Below are 13,884 nucleotides of genomic sequence, written 5' to 3'. Positions count from 1 at the left end.
CATGTTTACGCCTGTCTAGCCCACCGAAAAAAGAAAAATACATGTTGTGTAACTGAATTTTTTGTCATTTTGTTCTTCCTCAATCCAAATAGTCGTTCCGGAATTTAATGAAAACTATAAATATTAAAATAGGATCATAATTGCTTGGCTGCAATGGATGGCCCTTTTTAAAGATTTCAATGAATAATGGATTTAAAAATGTATGGATTTTTTTAGGTAGAGTTGATACATTTTGTTAGTGGTATTAATATAGGGTTAAATCAATGTTTCAGCAACCATATAGACATGCCATTGATGTTACAAGGTTTTTCCACAAGTCCATGCAAAACATGAGCCACCTTTACATCGTCAATAGGAGTTAGCACCACGGACAACGGGCCTCGTCCATTATGAGTGATGAATCCATTATCTGATATACAAAAGATCTACAACGTAAAATGGATGAGAAAAATTTTGTCGTGTGTCACTTCCTTTGGTTCTTCAATAACTTTGTCATTAAAGTCAATTTTGTTTATTGGATTTTCGAAAACTATCGAGTCAGTTAATAAGGAAATAATATTCCAGGTTCTTTTGGAAAAACTGTCTGATATTTACAATTTGAATAATGTCATAAGCCTTTACGGATTTAATGAAGTTTATTTAAATTCTATTGTATAATTTATAAATTATTTCTTTAAAATTTGCATTCCTTTTCTCAATAAAAATACACATCCTGAAGCTGGAGACTTCTTCATATTATTGTCAATTTACGTGTGTAGATGTCACCAAATCCTCTCTTGCGACATCAGGTTGTCATTTCACATGAGAATGGCGCTGAGCCAACAAAACGGAGGGTGGAGTCCGAACAACTGGTCTGCGATACTGGTCTGGAAAGCTTGCATGGTGTGAATAGTTTTGATTATCAACCAAGACCGAGCAAAAACATATGAATGCACCCCATTCTTAATCATCAGACCACATAAAGAAAAAGAGTTGCACATAGAGTGACGCCGGCTTCATATATCCGGATCTCTATATGTGACGAAACGGTCTATTATCCAACTTCCGCAGCCAACCTCAACAAGTAAACTAGATTTTTTTGTTTTCATTTGAATTGCCTCAATAATATACGTAGACATTGTACTCTTGTAGAACTGGGTAATATCCTGACATATATTTTCAGAAACGGTTGGAATAATTTCGAATAAATACGCGTAAGCTATACTAACCGCTGTCATTTCTACATATATAATTACAAAAATTTAAAAATATGCACGTGTGTTAATTCTTTCATACAATTACAGTATTAAATACTAGATTAATAAATAGTATTAAATAAATAGATTACTAATAATTTAAATTAATTTTATTTAAATTATTTGTAATCTCGTTAAGCAAGTGAGAGATCCGGGTTCGATCTCCGGTGGAGCGAGTATTTTTTGTCAATCAACCTATATTAAATCTGGGTTCTGCCACATGTACCAGTTTATTAAGCTCCAAACGGACGGTATTCCTATTCATTTTTAAGTCCTTGAACGTTGACTGAGTGTTTAAATTATGTATTTTGAACATTTTACTATGGATTTAAATTAATTGCGTATTATTTTCTAAGGCAAGAACAGTTTATGTGTCCTATTATGTCAGATATTAGCAAGTTACGTCCTACAAAGCTGTAGTTAAATAAAATAGTATTCAAATCTCACTGTGGTCTTCAAAATTGTTACAACTATATTTAAAAAACTTTATTTTATAAAACATTTTAGTTTGTTTCCTTAGTTTATTTGTAAGGGTAAATAAACCGGTGGCTAATTCACTATCCCTAAATTGAAATATGAATATCTGAAATCATGCTGTTTAATAGTAACGTTATCATTTTGTTTTTGGTGCTTTAACAAAATTACGTCTCTTCTCACCCAAATTGTTGTGAGGAGAGGGGAAGTAAAGGTGGCATGTGTGGGCATTGAAGTGAGGCATGTAAGGGCTATTTAAACATTTCAATGTAGGTTGTTTTTATGAATAGCTATTAACAACACGTTAAAATAATTGTCTTATGAGAATAAATAGATAATGCTATACAAGTATATCTGATAATCTTATTATAAATCACATTTTTTATTCAATAATAGAAAGTGCAGAGGTAATTGACGGCTAATTTAATTTATTATATGATAATTTAAAATAAAGGATTAAATGTAACAAAATGGAGGTTGACTACAAAATATTTTACCAAATATAACATTTTTAAATAGTATTTTTAAGTATACAATAATATATTTCGTATATGAAACATGCATAAGCATTTTATACACAATGGTTATTTCGTCTTAATAAATACTCGTATATGGTACAGTTTTGACCTACAATAAAACACTCCTCTTCTACTACTTCCTGTGCATTATTAACTCATATACATGTTCTCTATGGACGAATTCTGCAGAGTGTGTTTCCTTGTCAATTGTCACGTAAAATGTTCCTTGTTGCCAAATAACTCTACTCCATTTGGGAGAGCGTCCGGAAAGTTTGAAAACAGACATTGGGGTAGCTTTCAGAGAAAGTACCTAGACAAATGTCACTCACAATAGACAATTAATATAAAATTAACTATATATATTTTTAAATAGTACTAAATGGTCATAAAACAATACTTTTCCTAATGGTTTATTTTTGGACGAGGCCTTTCGAAACCAAAGGTTTCATCGTTAGGCGACTCCATAAATATTGTCTAATAGTTTTCACATAAATCTGTTTGTGAGTGAATATAATATTTTCTGCCAAAGTTTTATTTTCTACTAGAAATTAGTTTTTTTTAATATTTAAAAATATTCTACTAATAACATTTTCGTTTATGAATAATCCTATTGCTACAGACGCAAAATGCAACTTTTAAGGCAGTATTATCATGAGGGGCCAGTGAGTCCGTTTTTATTGAATAGGCAAGCAATACTGATTAGATTTACACAAATTTATATAAGTACTAGACAGAACTAAAAAAGTAGGATGGTATAATGAACAGAGCTTGGAAAGCATGTGAACTGCTTTATTGGGTATACAGAAACTTTTCAAGAACTAATACCGATATACAAACAAAAAAATACAGAGTGCTGGATGCCACGCAGAGTGGGTGATTATCACTGGAGTCGTCCTGGAAATTTCACACGAAGCCGCGAGCGGCTGCTTTTATTTTGGTATTTTTATTAACTAAATGTTTTATTGTTTACCAGATGTTATGTATATTATTCCACATATAATCATGTAGACAATTTTATGGTTAATTTACTTAAGTCAAAGTATTTATATAGTTCATTTGCAGTATTATTTTGAGAGATAGGCCACATACAACCCATTTTAAATGTAATAAAACTATGTAAATCGAAAGAGTTTTCGAATTCCATAATGGTAAAACTAGTTAACATAATATTTTCCTTTCGATAGAGAATCTTAGAAAAGTATAACAAGCGTTAATAAACAAATAATATTCGAAGTAATTATAATTATTTATTTACTAATTTATTTTGCACAGTATTACAATAGTAATTATTAAATTTACAATTAATAGTGCTAAAATCTTTTGAAAGAGTAGAAGAGCAGGTGCAACTAGAAAGTAAGGACACGAAATTAAACTTACAGTTGTCGGTCGATGCAGCTACACCGTCACACCATCCACTGTTGCATCACTTCTCTTTTGTTATTCAAACGGTATGAATATGGATAGATAGATACTACAAATTAAAATATTATAGATAATAAAATGCATCACATAAGCAACACATTAATGCATCACAGAAGCGATTTTAAATGATTCATTCTTAAATTGAACAACATGTGTGGAACATCAATTATAACAATGTAACGGCATGTACAGGAACACATTTACACACCACTTATCTCTCCTTTACTAATCTCAAGGTAATCCTACGTAGTCAGATATAGTAAAACGTAAATGTATCACAGCAGCTGTTTGAATTGAATAAGCTTACATCGAACAACACGTGGTCCAAGAGGATCGATAAAGCGGAATGTACAGGTGCACATTTATACACCACTCATCTCTTCTCTAGTGCTTTTCAGGTAATCCCAAGTATTCAGATATTGCAAAACGTAAATGTATGAGAGTAGCTGTGTGAATTGAATAAGCTTACATCGAACAACACGTGGTGCAAGAGGATCGATGTAGCGGAATGTACAGGTACACATTTACACACCACTCGTCTCTCCTCTAGAGCTCTCAAGGCAATCCCACGTAGTCAGATATTGCAAAATGTATATGTATCACAGTAGCTGTTTGAATTGAATTGGCTTACATTGAACAACACGTAATCCTAGCGGATCGATGTAGCGGAATGTACAGGTGCACATTTATACACCACTCATCTCTTCCCTAGTGCTTTTCAGGTAATCCCAAGTATTCAGATATTGTAAAACGTAAATGTATGAGAGTGGCTGTGTGAATTGAATAAGCTTACATCGAACAACACGTGGTGCAAGAGGATCGATGTAGCGGAATGTACAGGTACACATTTACACACCACTCGTCTCTCCTCTAGAGCTCTCAAGGCAATCCCACGTAGTCAGATATTGCAAAATGTATATTTCTCACAGTAGCTGTTTGAATTGAATTGGCTTACATTGAACAACACGTAATCCTAGCGGAACGATGTAGCGGAATGTACATGTACACATCACTCATCTCTCCGCTAGTACTCTCAAGATGATCTCATAAGTCTCATAATAATTAGTTTTTAATTTTTTATTTACTACATATTCAATATATTTTTAAAAAATGTTTGTGTGCACTTGTACAAAGTAAACTCACAGTAGATTCATGAATATATCTTTGAAATTTCAAATGGGAATTGAAAGCTGTTTTGTTTTTCAAATATTTTACCAAATTCAAAACTTATTGTTTATTGGAAGAGTTTTGTTTTTAGGAAATATTTTCTAAACGTATGTAGAATGTCTCTAGGATTCGAGTCTGTATAGCCTGATCTATAATAAATAATTAACTAACTAATTATGTAAATATACTCTGTCACGGTGAGATAGAGAATTCTGCACAATGCGTAGAAGCCTAATTTTATGATTCAATCCAGGGATTTAGACAAGAGTATTTTAGAATTTAAAACCTACATTTTATTTCTCAACAAAATGTAGGTTAAGGTAATCTTATCAAATAAAAAACACTTTCCTAGGTAAATTCTCAACGTAATCTAATCAGAAGTCAGCTTACACATTTTGCATTTCATTGTTTTTATAGATCTGTCACTGTGTGAATTAGCATGAAATGTATGCCAGTGATGTTAAATAGTATTATATCTATTTTACGAGGTAATATAATGTTTAGAAAAGATGTTGAATAAATGGCGAATTCTTCTCAACGACATAAAAGCTGTCTGCTCCCACTCAAGCGTTCCACTTCAGTATTGTAGCAGACTCCGTTGCTGCTGGCTCCGCTCCTCTAGTCGTTTCCAAACTGGACAAATTACTATTCCAGGTATATTTTTCCTCTATGTGTTATAAATCTTAATGCACATTATTCTCAAAAGAACAATACAATTTCTGTGGCATATCACGTGTGGCATAGTAGGTTTTCTGCGGTTCTATGCAATGTTTAGAGTCTATAACTATATCATATGATTGTACTCACATTTTTACTATGTACTCTATTGTACTATAACAACGGTCTTAGTTATGTATAAGACCAAGTCGCATTTATTTGATAAGCACGACCATCGAAATCAATGTTACTTAAAAAAATGAAGCTTCATGCAAGTCCATAGGTCGGTTTCTTCTCAAGATATCGTGCAGACAGACCCCAAAAGATCGTTGGAATGTTCTTTAAAACACGTTTTTTGGTCTAACATAAGCAAACGCGGCATCCAACGCGCGGACAGCTTTCTCATGCCTACATTTTGAGTTAATATGTGAGAAACACATTCTTTTGACATGTTCATAACCCCTGCTATCTCTATCAGTTTAATTTGGTGATCGTCTAGCACCATAGGATGAACTTTGGCGATGTATTTATTTATTTGTTTCGTCGGTAGTTTCAGTTTTTGGGCGTTCCGAACGTTTATCGTCTCCCAAGCTCTTACGGCCACTTTAAATTCAGTAACTCAAACTTTCACTGAGATAAATGATGGTGCAGAGTCCCCATATACAGAATCCAGCTTATCTTTGATTTGTGAAGACGTCTTGCCTTCAACAACAAATATCTAATGACAGCTCGATGCTCGATTTTTTACAAAAAAGCTAAAATCGACTCACTCAAACGACTGTTACATAAAAACTGGGCGTCCAAAATGACTGAAAATTTGGTGAGTAATTTTCAACAGATGGATAGCTAAATTCATTAATGTTTATTTACGAGTTCTGCCATCTTCAAGTTGGAGTTAAACATCTCTCCAATACAAGAATGTCGTAAAAATGGTCTTACTTGACACCAGCCCAGCTGTTCGAACGTCACGTGGTTTGTATTCAACATGAGTGTTTGCGTTTGAAGTACACACTCTCTGCCAACGTCACATCATATTGGAACATTGTTAAATTACCCTAATATAAATTTTGTTTAATACTAGATTTTAGTTTTTTTACAAACATACAAAATTCTTGTAGACGGCAAGAATTATTACGGGTTTCATTATTTTCTGTACTACTAATTTCCTTATTATTAGGATTAAGTGACTGAATAGTTCCTTAATAAGAGAGAACTGAATGTAATTGAAAACATAACATTGATGTTTGAACAAGGTGTTCAAAACAGTAGTCAAAGATATTTGAACACTGCAACAAATACATTGGTTATTTGATATTGTTATTGAGCTACTAGTGCCGGCTTTATCACAAGATAATTCAACATCGTGACAGAATTGATTCGAGTTGTCATTAGCAGACAACAACAGTGGTTTGTGAATATAAATCGAGATAACCACTCCAAAGAACTAATCATCCAGAAACGTTTTTATCGTGAGGATTTTGTGTGTTCGGAGCAGAAGTGTTTAAAATATAAAAAAGACATGCTTTAAATTATGCAAAAAGCCTATGCATTGTCAGAAATATGCAGATTACACATAATATAGAAAACAAAATTGTTTCGTAATATATGTATTGAAAGAAAACAAAAATCCAAGTATTTATGGATCACTTTTCACAGCTCCATTGAATGGCAAAACCATTGAATGGCTCCTGGGAACTACCATTGATAGGACTTATACATAGTACATAGTACACGCTTTCCAAGATCTACGCAAGACATTAAAGAAATTTTAGACATTAAGGACCGATTGTTGAACTATATAGGTGTAGATTTTAAATGTAATTTATATTCATGTAGGGTGTAATAATCTTCGACGAAGCTATCGGTGGGGGGGGGGGGGTTCGCGGGTACAATGGTGGGCATGGGAAGCGTGAGGCACTTCATGCTATGGCGGATCTGCTTTACACTGTTAGGACTAGATTTCCAAAATTCAAAAGTTTTCCTAGACAGTGTTTTAATTCGAAAAGATATTGGCTACAGGGCCCTCTACGACTTCAACGCCCAGTTGGAGCTCATGTGCAACAACTTTGGTGTTGAATTCGTGGAGGCCAATTACTTGTGTGGGTAAGCGGGATCTCACCCGGGATGGCGTTACACTTCAATAGAAGAGGTGTCGCCCGCTTAGGCTCACTGTTTGTGGAGGCTATCTCCGCAGCTTTGCAACTTCCCGATGCACAAAACACCTGTCCCCGTGTTTTCAGGATGAAGTTGTCTCAAATCCGACGAGTCCCGAACCCGTGCAGGACATTGATGACAACCCACGATGCCTGTGGAAGTTCTGGAACACCTCGCGGGTGTCGGGAAACTAGCCGAGAGGGGGGGTGAAAGACGTCTCAAGGTCGCGCATCTAAACATGAGGTCTCTTAATACAGGCTTTGATGAGATTGAGTTTTTTTCGTGCGTGACTTTGATTTTGATGCGTTTGGGGTTTCTGAGACCTGGCTTCGTCCTGAAACCTTATCAGTTGGTTTCAATATACCAGGGTACACGCTGCTTCGTTGTGATCGCCAAAGTACCCTAAACGACTCCTCTATTGATACGACAGGTGGAGGTGTGGCCCTGTACGTGAGAGAGAGTATTCCTTTCGAGCGATACACTCTAGCGGATGTGGGCCCTGGAGTTGAAAACTCTTTGCATTATTGCCAAAGTGGAAGGGGTGAGGTTTCGTCTGTGTGTGGTTTACAGGCCGCCACACGTGAGGGTACACTTCGATGTCAGCTCTTCTACACTCTCTCTTTGTTTGCCTGGCTAGGCTATGGAAGTAAACACAGTAATGTGTTTCGGGGATTTTAACATTAATTTATTATCAAAGACATGCCATGATCAAACTCATTACAACTTATAAATGAACCAACAAGAGTTACTGCAACTTCAGCCACCTTGTTAGACCACATAATCGTGGACAGGTCGGCTGAAATCGAGAGGACCGGCGTCATAGACGCACCTAGTATTATAGATCAAAGAGGAATAAAAATAACGGATCACAGGCTTATTTATTGCACGGTTAAAGTTCCTAAATATAAGAAAAAAAACGCCTAAAATGATTATCTACAGAGATTTTAAACATTTCAATGAAGAAAGGGCTATAGCTGCAATCGCAAATGTTAACTGGAATAGTGCAACGCAATTAGATGGAATAGATAATATTGAAAAATTTATTTCAAGGAAAATTAAAAAGGTATTTGATGAACACGCCCTCTTGTTTGTAAAAGAGTCACAAAAGAGAAGGCTCCTTGGAGAAATGATGAAATAATTAAGAATACAAAAATTAAAAATAAACTGCATAGAAAATATTGGAAGTCCAGAACTAATGGAGACTGGGAACTGTACAAAGAGGCACGAAATAAATTGAACCTGATGATATGGAAAGCAAAAAAAGTCATATTTCACTGAAAAATTATCATCTTCAAGTAACCCAAAAGATTTATGGACGTGCCCTCAAGAAATGTAATGTAGTTGGAAATTCTACCAATAACTGTTTGCCTCATAATTTTAATATAAATGATATTAACAGATACTTTGTTGAGATGGGCAGTGCAAATGAGGTTAGCGAAGAAAAAGTAATTTATTTGAACTCGAAAACAAGTTAAATAATGATGCCGTTAATTTTAACTTCCATGCAGTCACTGACAAGGACGTGAAATCAGCAATGAATGAAATAAAAACCAGAGCAACGGGCAGCGATGAAAATTACTATTCAGATGATTTAAAGCCGTGAGTCCATATGCACTAGGTGCCATCACACATTTGATAAATGAGTCCTTGTCTGAAGGCATGTTTCCACAAAGATGGAAAGAAAAGTATAGTTCATCCCGTACCTAAGGTACCCACCCCTCATAGTGTTAATCAACTTAGGCCAATATCGATTTTACCAGCGATGTCAAAAATATTGGAGAAAATTGTTACTATAGCAATTGATGAAGCACATGGATGATAAGAACATTCTTCCTAAAACTCAATCTGGCTTCAGACATAATCATAGTACTTGCACTGCCCCTGATGAAACTTATTTCAGATTTGATTGACTCTAAAGACAGTGGAAAATACAACTCCATTGTTATGTTGGATTATTCGCAGGCATTTGACTTCAATTAGTCACAAAATGTTGTTGGCCAAGATGCACTATTACAGCTTTGGAGAAAACGCTATTGAGTGGGGTGAAGTCTTATCTTGGAGGAAGAAGCCAGGTGACAAGGGTTGAGGGCGAGACATCTGCCTCTCTAAGTAGGGAAGCGAGGTGTGCCTCAGGGAAGTTGTCTTGGTTCCTGTACTGTTTAACCTGTACACCTCTGACTTCCCAAAGTGTATTAAACATTGTACGGCTCATATTTATGCTGATGACTGCCAGTTGCATTTGTCCTATGACCCTAGATCAGTTCAGGTGGCTTTTTGCCCATATAAACTCTGATCTTGAAAAACATCAGTAAATGGTCTGTAGACAATGGGTTAAAGCTCAATGTTGGCAAGTGAACTGTCCTTCATACTATACCACACAACACAATATACAGGCCTTGACAGACAGTGGTGTGGGGATTGCTCTTGATGGGGAGTTTTTTACCTTGAGTGACAGGGTGAAAACGCTCGGCATCATGCTTGATAGCGATTTAACATTCTCTGAACACGTCACTTATGTCCATACAACGTGCACTTGGCAGATTAAGAGGTCTTATACAGATTCAGATCTCTACTGCCGGAATTTGCGAAGCTTCAGCTTATGCAGTCGATGGTTTTTTTTTCCGTCATTTATTACTGCTATCCAGCCTATGGTAACAGCATCTCGCGGGGGGACGTAGAACGTATTCAGAGACTTCAAAACTCTGCAGTGCGTTTCATTTTCAACTTGAAACGTTTTGATCACGTGTCCCCCTTTCGAGATGCTGCCAGCCTGCTAACAGTGGAGTCCGTCTGCAGGATGTTGACTTGCTCATTGGTCCACAAGTTCCTATCACACCAGGAACCGCAGTACCTGAGCGAGCGGTTGTTGTTCCGGGAGGGGGGTCTCGCAACGCAGTACCCGCCATGGCTACCTTCTTGACTTTCGAAAAGTCAGGCATGAAGTCGAGAGGGAAAATGTTTTCGTATTTCGGCCCTTAAATTGTACAATGACCTCCCCCTTAGCCTTAAGCAATACAGTTGCAATTCTTTTAAATTAAAACTTAAGGACTACATATGTGGTGATAAATAACGTATTTAAGTTGTTAGTGTATAAGTTTTTAGTATTTTAGTATAATCCAATGTTGTTCCTTTTAGTTTTAATCACAAGTCTTTGTTATTTAGTATTTAAAGGCCATTAAATTGACTGTTTTGAGTTGTTCTGCAAAACAGTGTATGTACTGAGAAACGCTTGTAAATAAAGGCATTTTGATTTGATTTAATTTGATTTGATTTGAAGACGAGAACCTTTTAAACTTAATGGGATAATCAGACCATTTCTGTCTAACTGAGAAACATCTGTTATAAAGCGCTAAACACTGAAACTGGAGAGGAGCAGTAAATGCCACAGCCCTCTGACTCGCTCACAAACAGAGAATTTTGTAATTTCTAAAACAACACACAGACATACGGATCATTTCGGTCATTTTGGCCACAAAGGAAACCATCAACAGTCAGGTTCAGGAATATGGGTTACCATTGTGCCGCGATCTTACCCTCAGTGCGCGTAGCATTAAGAGTATATATGTTCATACAAAGCCTGTTTACGAGGTATTTGGATAGTTCATATTTATAACATGAATAATACCGTTGATTAAATAGCTTCCACAATATTTATTATTTTTACGATTAACAAATTAAACAGAAAAGATAATTTACTGAATGAGAAAAAATTGTCGCTTTAGTGTCTTTATTAATGTCGTTAATTTACTGTAAGTTCTTAAACGTCCATTTCATTTGGGCTTATCATTTATAGTGGCAATAGAGTCACTTTACGTGACGAATTCAAATTCAACTATATTCGTCTTTATTGAATGTCATAATAATGAGAAAAAAACAATAGGTCCCTTTGCGTGTGTTTTTCCATGAAAATTACGCGTTAGTAGTAATAAGTTAGAATATCTTGAAATAAAAAACACTGAATTATGCCTTGCATTTAAATAAAAGGGCATTCAATTTCTTTAATACTTTTATAAGTAAAATTTATATTATGTAATTTTCATTGTGTTATATTTACTTCAAAAACCACTGTTCCCTTTAAAATTGTAATTTTCACGTTTCATATATAATTTCAAATTAATATCCTTATATGCAGACATTATCCTTGACTTTCGTTAAAATTCTTTTTAACATAAAAGTTTTATGAGAATCATCAGAAAGATCTACTAGAATACACCCAGAAATCTGATTGAAAAATGTATTTCTTAAATTACAAAACACAGAAGTAGTATTTAAGAAAGCCAAAATTTTGTAATATTGCTCCATTATATTTTAAGGCTGGAATTGAATGTAATGGTGACGCCTATGAATTTTTAATCAAATATACTACATGTATAAGGCATTTACTACGAAATGTATCTGAAAACTGTAACATTGTATCTAAGTAAGATGAGCGATGAATGCAAATTTTGTCCATTAAAGCTTTTATAACCAAAGCCAATTCCTGTATAGCTCTCTCGTTTATTGCTTCAGTAATATAGCTGTTGTTCTTCATGTCCTTATTGTATAATTTATAACTATTACTTGTTTTCAAATTAAAACTTTAATGTAAAAAAAAAATTAATCGCATTATTTTACTTCGTTTTACCGTGAACTATAAATTGTATAATCGTATAAGCAATTTTTTTAAAACTAATATGGCCTAAAACTTTTACATGTAAACCATGTAGCTTCCATAAATAATTTGTCAAATAAATACGTACTAAGTATTCAACAGTACCTAGTCTAACAGTAGTGTAATTTGAATCCAACCCACGTATATTTCCACATCACGTGTATGTAGATCTCACAAAAATGATCCGCCTCAAGATTCTTTACGTTTTGTATAGTATTGGAGCAAACAAAAATGTTTTCATGTTTCTGAAATTCAATTCATAAAAATTACTACGCATTAGTTAATAATAATGATTTAAATATAGCATTCAGTGTGGTTTAAGATGGAACTTACTTTTGTTCTGAATTAATGCCCAGTCCAAAATTTGTGCCCAAACTTCATTGTTTTCATTCTTGGTTCTCTACTATTTCTTCAATGTATGTCAATGATATGCCTATTTCCACTCTAGTCCATTTGAAACTAAATTATGTATCAATATGTAACTTTGGCGATACACATAAACACTGACAGACACTCATACAATTTAATTTTCCGCAGACTTTAAAGAATATTTACGAGTGAATTCTCCCTTGTTTCATCCAACACAGAATTTTCGTTGTTGCTGTATTCGATTCTTTCTTGCAATTTTATACAGCAGATAGAACACAAAGTTTCTCGTTGCCGTGCATGGGTGTCCCCTCTATAGTATCAGAGACTGTCTGAGAAGAAAATGATATATTGATTACATTTGAAGTCATTGCAAAGATCTTTTGTTTAATATAGACTTTGTTCTTCCCTAGAGGTAATTGCGGATCTTTTGTGGATGAATCCCTTAGACATGTACCATAATTATTTTCAAAAAAGAGGATTTTAACACTTGTTTGACGATAGAAGACTAACTAAGACAAACATTGACATTTTCATGGGGCAATATTGTTATAAAATAATTTTCATAAACTATTTTTTTAGCGCTCAAATTATATAATTATCTTTCAAAAATAGCGAAAATTATATCGATTAAGCATTTTAAAGATGTGTAAGAGGCTGGTAGCCTGGAGCCCTAGAGGCACCTCGCCAAGAGAGCCTTCTATTGTCTTAGTGAGACTCTTACTGCCTAGATAATCTGTTTCTGTCATGTAAATATTTACTAAACTACTTACCTATTTATAACCAGTTTGTCAGCAAAAACTCTAATAAATAAAGTGTTTAGTTTTATTTTGACGAGGTCAAAAGGAAATAATTACTTATGTTCAATAAATATCATTGTTCACAATCCAATTATTACGCATTCAGTCACTTAATAATACCACAAGGAATATATTCGCATATACTAATGAACAGAAACAAAAAAAGCATAGATAGAATGAAAATTTCAAATAGTTATTGCGATTGGAATATAATAACATAAAATCTCCTGGCTTCTCCGGGATCCCCGTTTATTTGTTTCAAGTGACTTTGCGGCATCGATCACTTTCCACCACCTGAGACTTTTCTTTTCTTGAGGACATTCCATTAGTTTTTACAGCAAACTTTTCATCTATCCATTGTAAGATAAGTCATTTCCACATTTTTTCTAGCCACCATTCTAAAAATAATTCTATTTTATTTTAATCTAACATTGTGACAA

Source organism: Homalodisca vitripennis, chromosome 4 (genome assembly GCF_021130785.1).
Source record: "Homalodisca vitripennis isolate AUS2020 chromosome 4, UT_GWSS_2.1, whole genome shotgun sequence".
NCBI lineage: Eukaryota > Metazoa > Arthropoda > Insecta > Hemiptera > Cicadellidae > Homalodisca > Homalodisca vitripennis.
Note: the sequence above shows the minus strand (reverse complement) of the source record.